Below are 7,831 nucleotides of genomic sequence, written 5' to 3' on the forward strand. Positions count from 1 at the left end.
TGTGAACATTTTTTGATCTTGATTCAGAAGATTAAGAAGGCAAAAGGAATTGAAATCATTAATTTCTTTTATCTGGGTTTGGCTATTAATCCAATACAAAAAAATGTTTCCCTGTACCCGGCACATCAACACCTCTTCATATTGTGTTAAATAATATTTCCAATTTCGGAATTGAAAAGTCTTTGATTTTGATTTTTATTTTAAAAAATAAAAGCAAGAAAGACAATTTTCTACCTGTGATCCCTTGGGAGATGTTTGTTGATGGTGCCACTTTCAATTACAACTGGGTAGAAATTATGGGAGGAATAAGAACATCTTATTATAGGGAAGGGGAAGAGCATAGACACCGCACACCCCCCAAGAAAAACTGGCTATGGGAGGCTCAGGAGAATCTCCAGAAAAGCACACTGTGGAGGAGTTTCCCGTCTCCCACTCAGTGAAGAATTCGAACTCAGGCTGCAGAGTCTACCAAAATCTTTAATGCTCAGATCAGTGTGATACATGGGCAAAATGCCATTCAAAGGCACAGCAGGTGCTACGCATAGCAAAGCAAGCAAAGACCTTTGGGTATAGGGCGGTATAGAAAACAAACAAACAAATAACAACTTTGACAACAGAGACCCCATTCTTCTTTTTATGAAATGGCTTCTCCAGGAACGACATATACCCCAACTTAAGAGCTAACTCTTCTTAAGCCCCCCCCCCCAATAAAATATTTGAAGGGGCTGGGGACCCCCGAAAAAAAGTTGATGGGTATTGCCATTCAAATAGGGGGGATGCCATGTCATGTGATTATGGAGGGTGGTGCTTACTGCCCCCCCAATATTTTATTCAAGTTGGCACCCCAGCAACCTTTTATTAGGGATTGGGGTGGGCACTAATTTCTCATGCGCAATGACCCTATGTTGAAAACAAACCATTTACATCCACTGTATTAATGGGCTGAGGGACTTTTTAATGTGTCCTTATGACCAACAGGTGGTGGAAGGAGCGAGCCAGATTCTAGTGAGTGAGACTGTCCCTGGCTATAGTACTGGTTTTAGCCCTCTCACTGGTCAGAGGTGAAGGAGCTAATGGGCAGAGGGAATAGGAGAGGGAGGCTGGGGGAACAGGTTTAAAATGGAGACAAAAACCAGTTTCGGTTAGATTTCTTTTCAAAACTATTGTTAATTTTTTTTTTACGTAAGCAAAGGAATTGTAAGGCACAGAAAAATTATTATTTACCACTTTAAAAAGAGATACAAGGGAAAACGAATACAAATGAAAGAATGTGAGGGGCGAAATCAAGTTTATTTACCTTGCAACCAACAAGTCATTGGGTGTGAAAAGGAGCACAGGAAATGGTAGGTGGATATGAAGTCTGCTTCAAGCAGAGTGAAGAATAAATACAGAAAATAGAAGGCTTTTCTTTTAAAAGGCAACTGGAGAAGCCATTTCATAAAAAGAAGAATGGGGTCTCTGTTGTCAAAGTTGTTATTTGTTTGTTTGTTTTCTATACCGCCCTATACCCAAAGGTCTCAGGGCTGTTCACATAAAATATCAAATACACAAAATCAAAACAATAACAGCCCAATAACCCCCCCCAAGAGAGCCAGCATTTTAAAAAGGGTATAGGATATAGATCAGGTCAGGCAAAGGCCTTGTTAAAAAGGGACATTTTTGCCTGGTGCCTAAAGTATATAGTGAAGGCGCCAGGCAAACCTCACTGGGGAGAGCATTCCACAGGTGGGGAGCCACTGCAGAGAAGGCCCCTTCTCATGTTGCCACCCTCTGGACACAGGCCTTTTCCTGTGCCATCACCACACAATAAGGTACATCTTTTGGTGGGACAGGCATCCTTGCTTTGTTCCAGCTTTTTTTTTACATACCTCACAGATCTACCTGTGCCTGAAGCAGATCTGCTCAACTGACAAGTAAGAGGCAGCGTCAGAGCTCTTGATACATCAAGTGAACATCTGCAGCATAGGATTGAGAGATATCTGTGTCTTGACTGCGCTGCTTTAGGTAACCTGCTGTTTTTGCTCTTCTGTGTCTGGAGGGGAGGGCTGCTGAAGACCCTAGTCTCTTCCAGGTGCATCTCAGTGACACAAGAAATGGAATTTTGCAAACCTTCAGGAAACTTAACGGCAAGTGAACTTCACACTCCACAATTCAGTGATCTTTTTCAGTACAATCCTTTTGTGCTGGCCTCTCCATTTCCGTTTGCTTGATCTCTTCACAGTTCTGTCCAAGAGCCCACCACCTTCAGGGGAAGCCAACCCCTCCTGCAGAAGTCAGGTTGGTAAGAACATTTCTCTGGAATTGGCGGGAATAGGCTGGGGACAAGCTAATGAGTCCAGATTGCTTTTCACAGACCAGCAGAAGGAACTTCCAGGCCCATGAATTCACACTTCAGAGGGACAAACAAAAAGGTGACTTTCAAGACTGGAACCAGTCTCTCTCTCTGTTCTGCCCTGCAAATTAATGGCAGTCAAAATGGCACTCTGTGACTTAAACACATCTAGGTGAATATCCCTAGCTTGGCAAGGGATAAAACTTTGATTGTGTTCTGTCTGCAACTTCATAACTCTTAAGGGTTTTCTTTTTCCTGAGAGAACATTCAATATTCAGAGTGTTCGCTCAGGTTTTGCTTTTCACCTTGTTGCATTGCCCCCCCCCCCAAAAAAAGCAAAAGGCGCTGGTGGTTGGCACTCCTGGTTTCTAGGACGGGGTTCAAGTCCCTGCAGTGCCCTTTCTTACTTCCAATGCAACCTCTTTCTCTACCTCTCTATCTCTTCCTCCCTAAGAACTAAATCAAGTAAAGTGCTCCCCTGATGCATTGCTGGCATGTGTCTTAAATAAGCTGTATTACATGGATGCTTCCCATTCTAGCAAGCCCAGACATAGGGAACAAAATACTTCTTTTTTTATTGAAAAAAGACTGAATTTTGCATTGTTTGTTTAGGAAGAAACCTAAATATACAAACAAATGGATCCTATTTAGATTATGCAGAATGTGGAAAAGGCCGGGATGAAAGAGAAATGGCATCACATTCACTCATCAGCAGAAGAACAGCAAATATAAGATGCTCAGGAGTCCTATTTTACAGAAGACAGTTGTCAATTTTCAGGGCTATCAGAGGCTTAAGATGTGGACAGGTGACAGTTCTCTGTATGAAGGTGTCCTCTATTTGAATGGCTGTGCATTTCAGGTCTGGTAGATACAGAAGGAAGAGCGGGGCACTGAAGTTGCCCATCAAGAGATATCACCTTCGCAGCAGACTAAGCACAAACGCACAGGCCACAGTCTTCCCCACTACTGTGAGATGTATAATATTCCCATGTAGAATGATAGGGCAACCTAACACTTTACTGTGAGATGTATAATATTCCCATGTAGAATGATAGGGCAACCTAACACTTCAACCATACTCAAGGTAAGTATATATATATCCAGCTAAGTCATATACGGAATCACTGAAATTAATGGGTCTAGTGACTATGACTTAGTAGGATATAAACTACTTTTTAAATGTGCATCTACACACAGCGTATACAAATCGGTGCCCATTCCTTTGGCCAAGTGTCAAAGGCCACTCTAAACAAATATGTGTCCAATTTCTGCAATTGAGAGTATCTAGGTATGCAATATTGCATGTTCAGTCAGGCCCTTTTGTTTTCCCTGATCGTGAGGAATGCGGTTTTACCCTAAGTAAGTTTACTTCGAAGGAAGTCTGAGTGCTTCCAAAGACTTACTCCCTAGTAAGTGCACGTTGGGGTAGGGTTATAGCTCCGTTTCAGAGTGCATGCTCTGTATGCAGGAGGTTGGGTCCCAGGCATTTCCACATAAGGCTGCTAGGAAACATCCTTACAGAGCCACTGCAAGTCAGCGATACCCAGGAGATCTTCAGGAGGTCCAGAATTGCATTTTGCAACATTTTCCACATTAGTTTGCGGAAATTTCTTTCTTACTTCAGGGCGGTATGTTGCTGAAAGGGAACGGCACACCTTCCCCTGCAGTGAGATTTTCAAATTCCAGTTATCTGGAACATGCACATTTTTGCTAGTTATCTGAGGAAACATTTTATAGTAAACTGGAAGAGGAATTGTGAGTTATTGGTGCCCCCACATCCCCCAATATGTACATATATTATATATATTGGGGAATGGAGCATCAATGACTCACACTTCCTCTTCCAATATTTATTTTAGTGCGTGTAATTCCCCTCTTTGAGAAAGTTCCAATATTACTGAATTAGAATGAAGTGCATGTGACACAAAATGTGACACTCATTTGATACCAATATTCTGGGCCTGGTTACATGACACAGAAGCAGTGGCGTAGCGTGGGGGGTGCAGGGGGGCCCGGGCGCAACATCTGGGGGGGGCGCTCGCACTCGCAGCTCTCTGCCCCTACCTGGCTCACTCACTCTAGGGGGCGCAAATTACTTGCCTTGCCCCGGGTGCTGACAACCCACGCTACACCACTGCACAGAAGTGCTCTGGCCTGGCCAGAGACCAACTTGGAAATTTATACATGATTCTACAAACCATCGTGTTCACCATAAATCTGCAGCAGTACTCTTAAACCTCTCTGTTGTTTTACAGCTTTCTCAGAAAATCAAGCATGTGTGAAAGGTCACAGCCATGCCATACACGCGAAGCACATTTAAAGCACACGGTCACACACCCAGAATCATAGGAACTACAGTTTACCCCTCAGTTTCTGCGGACAGCTTGTAAAGACTTTTCCTTTCCCTGACCCATAAAATTGGACCTAGTCCTTTGTGCTTGAATCTCCTCCATTTTTATCTGCTCTTACATATTTTTATGCTGTTGTTTTATGGAATGCCAAATGATACTGTTTTGGTAAAATATGCAGGGATATCTGATATGTAAAATGAACCATGGAAAGAGAAGTCAAAGATATCTTAAGGATGTAAAAGTGAGTGCTTTAAATGGTAAAACAGAAAAGTCAATAAAAATTATATACCCCCCCCCCAAAATGGTTTTAAAAGAAATGACACGAGAAGACGGGTCTAGTGAGCTGCATCCCCTAGGATCCTCGTTTATTAAACCCAAGACAGTACAAAGTTATTCAAAGGAGCGGTTGTTTTCTTTTGCACCTTTCCCTTTCCAATTTCCCGCCCCCGGAGGGAACCGGGCAACGCCGCCTCCCGAAGCCGAGAGCGGGGCAGGGCCTGGCCAGAGGAGGCGGGCGTCTTTCTCCGGGAGGGCGGCCGCAAAGGCCACGAGGAGGGTTAGGCCCGCCCGGCAGGCAAGGAGCCGAAGCGGGGGACCACGCCGCGGTCTCCGCCGACGTCCCCCGGCCAAGGCTCCATCCTCGCCACCGTCCCGGGGAGTCTCTCGGAGGGCAGGGCAGCCGAGTCAGGGGTCCAGAGGGCGAGGGGGAAGCAGGGGCGTCCCTTGCTGTGGGAGTGGGGGACTTCCCCCGCCACGCGCGGAGGGCGGCTCGAGCTGCACCTGTTGGAGTTCCGCCTGCCGCGCGGACCTGGAACGAGGCGGGTGGAGAGACACAACTCCGGGGCTGCCCTTTCGCATGGAAGAGGCGAGGTTTCTGCAGCAGCGCCTCTTCCTTTTGGAAGATGAAGCAGCGTGGCTGGATTAGAACCTCAGGACGCAAGGATAGCTAGTTGTTCCAGCCTCTCCCTGTGTGCAGCAAAAATGGCAGAGGTCTGTCATCCGGAGGTGGCTGAGCAACCCATCTTTACTTGGTTACCCCTGGGGAGAGGAGGTTCAGTCTGCAGCAAACTTCTGTCCTCCTGCCCAGTGAGCAGGAAATAAACGCCTCAATGGATTCTAGTGATGCACCTGCACACTTGCAAGTCCTCACACCCACAAAGTCTCCGAGTCCCACCTCCTTGGCTTCCCCTTGAGTCATGGCGCGATTGCTTTTCATATCGCTTGAAAAGTGCACAGAGCTTAAAGAGGAAATTGGGAGAGTGATCCTCGCTCCCGTTAGGTTTAGGATTAAGGCTGTGTGCGCACTCTCACTCCCGTTGACTTTGAATGCAGTGCACAGAGTAAATGTGCAGATAGGTTGCTTTTCTCAATCTGGATATAAGCTTGGGGGGGTTGGGGGGAGGGGATGTCATCAAAGTACAGCATTTCACAAGACGGTATACAAGATAGATATGGATTGTGGCTAATGTGGTTGGAATGCACTGGGTGCAGAATAAGTAGGAGTGTGTACACCCAGTCTAACGGCTGTCATTTTTACCTAGATCCTTTGGGATAGCAAGATTTGTGATTCGGGGGGGGGGGGCAGAGGAGTGACTATAAGAATCAGCACCCACGACCCACACGGATAACCGCTATTGTGCCCACAGGCCTGGAAAGGTTTGAACCTCTAGAAAAGATTGTTCTGTTTGTGGAATAGGTAAAGGGACCCCTGGCCATTAGGTCCAGTCGTGGCCGACTCGGGTTGCGGCGCTCATCTCGCTTTATTGGCTGAGGGAGCCGGCGTACAGCTTCTGGGTCATGTGGCCAGCATGACTAAGCCGCTTCTGGCGAACCAGAGCAGCGCACGGAAACGCCATTTACCTTCCCGCCAGAGCGGTACCTATTTATATACTTGCACTTTGATGTGCTTTCGACCTGCTAGGTTGGCAGGAGCAGGGACCGAGCAACGGGAGCTCACCCCGTTGTGGGGATTCGAACCGCTGACCTTCTGATTGGCAAGTCCTAGGCTCTGTGGTTTAACCCACAGCGCCACCCGCATCCCTTTTGTTTGTGGAATACACCAGTTCTAATTCAGCAGTGTCAAAAATGTAGAAGATGGGGAGAAAAGCTCCAACTATCACCCAGATAAGGACACTTTTAATTGATCAGCTAATTAGTTACAGTGGTACCTCAGGTTACATACGCTTCAGGTTACATACGCTTCAGGTTACAGACTCCGCTAACCCAGAAATAGTGCTTCGAGTTAAGAACTTTGCTTCAGGATGAGATCAGAAATTGTGCTCTGGCGGTGCGGCGGCAGCAGGAGGCCCCATTAGCTTAAGTGGTGCTTCAGGTTAAGAGCAGTTTCAGGTTAAGTACGGACCTCCGGAATGAATTAAGTACTTAACCCGAGGTACTGCTAGGTTGGTAGGAGCAGGGACTGAGCAACGGGAGCTCACCCCATCGCGGGGATTCGAACCGCAGACCTTCTGATCAGCAAGTCCTAGGCTCTGTGGTTTAACCCACAGCGCCACTCGCGTCTCCTTAAGACTTTTAGGCTGGGTTTATTTCCTGAACTTTTAGGCAGTTTGTTTGTTTAAAGAAGGTCCAAATTTGTTTCCTAGACAGATCAGGGGTCAGCAAACTTTTTCAGCAGGGGGCCGATCCACTATCCCTCAGACCTTGGGGGGGCCAGACTATATTTTGAAAGAAAAAAAATGAACGAATTCCTATGCCCCACAAATAACCCAGAGATGCATTTTAAATAAAAGGACACATTCTACTCATGTAAAAACACACTGATTCCTGGACTGTCTGTGGGCTGGATTTAGAAGGTGATTGGGCTGGATCCGGCCCCTGGGCCTTAGTTTGCCTACCCATGAGTTAGATCTACAGCAGGGATGGGAAACCTGTAGCCCTTGCAATGTAGTTGATTCATGTTCCCATCATCTCTAGCCTTTGGCCCCACTGGCTGGGGCTGGGAGCTAGAGTCAAACATTACCTGGGGGGCCACAGGTGTTCCCAAGTCTTGTTTCAAACAAATGCACTGCTTGTTCTCCTGTCCCTGTTCTCCCTTTCCCCATCCCTGATTCTTTCCCAGCTGAAAAACTTGCTATCCCATCAGCCCCAGCCAGAATGGCCAGTGAGCCAAGGATGAAGAGAATTGAAG

The 7,831-nt window shown here is 46.5% G+C and overlaps 1 long non-coding RNA gene across 2 annotated transcripts; it reads left to right on the forward strand.

The window, feature by feature from the left end:
* Nucleotides 1-1,768: 1,768 nt before the first annotated feature.
* Nucleotides 1,769-5,076, forward strand: LOC128406543 (uncharacterized). Of its 2 annotated transcripts, XR_008328520.1 has the most exons (3): nt 1,769-2,277; nt 2,354-2,411; nt 4,588-5,076. It is a non-coding gene; the product is annotated as an uncharacterized LOC128406543 (long non-coding RNA). The 2 variants fall into 2 exon arrangements; XR_008328519.1 differs by having other exon boundaries at nt 1,769-2,411.
* The last annotated feature ends 2,755 nt before the right edge of the window (nt 5,077-7,831 follow it).

Source organism: Podarcis raffonei, chromosome Z (assembly GCF_027172205.1).
Source record: "Podarcis raffonei isolate rPodRaf1 chromosome Z, rPodRaf1.pri, whole genome shotgun sequence".
NCBI lineage: Eukaryota > Metazoa > Chordata > Lepidosauria > Squamata > Lacertidae > Podarcis > Podarcis raffonei.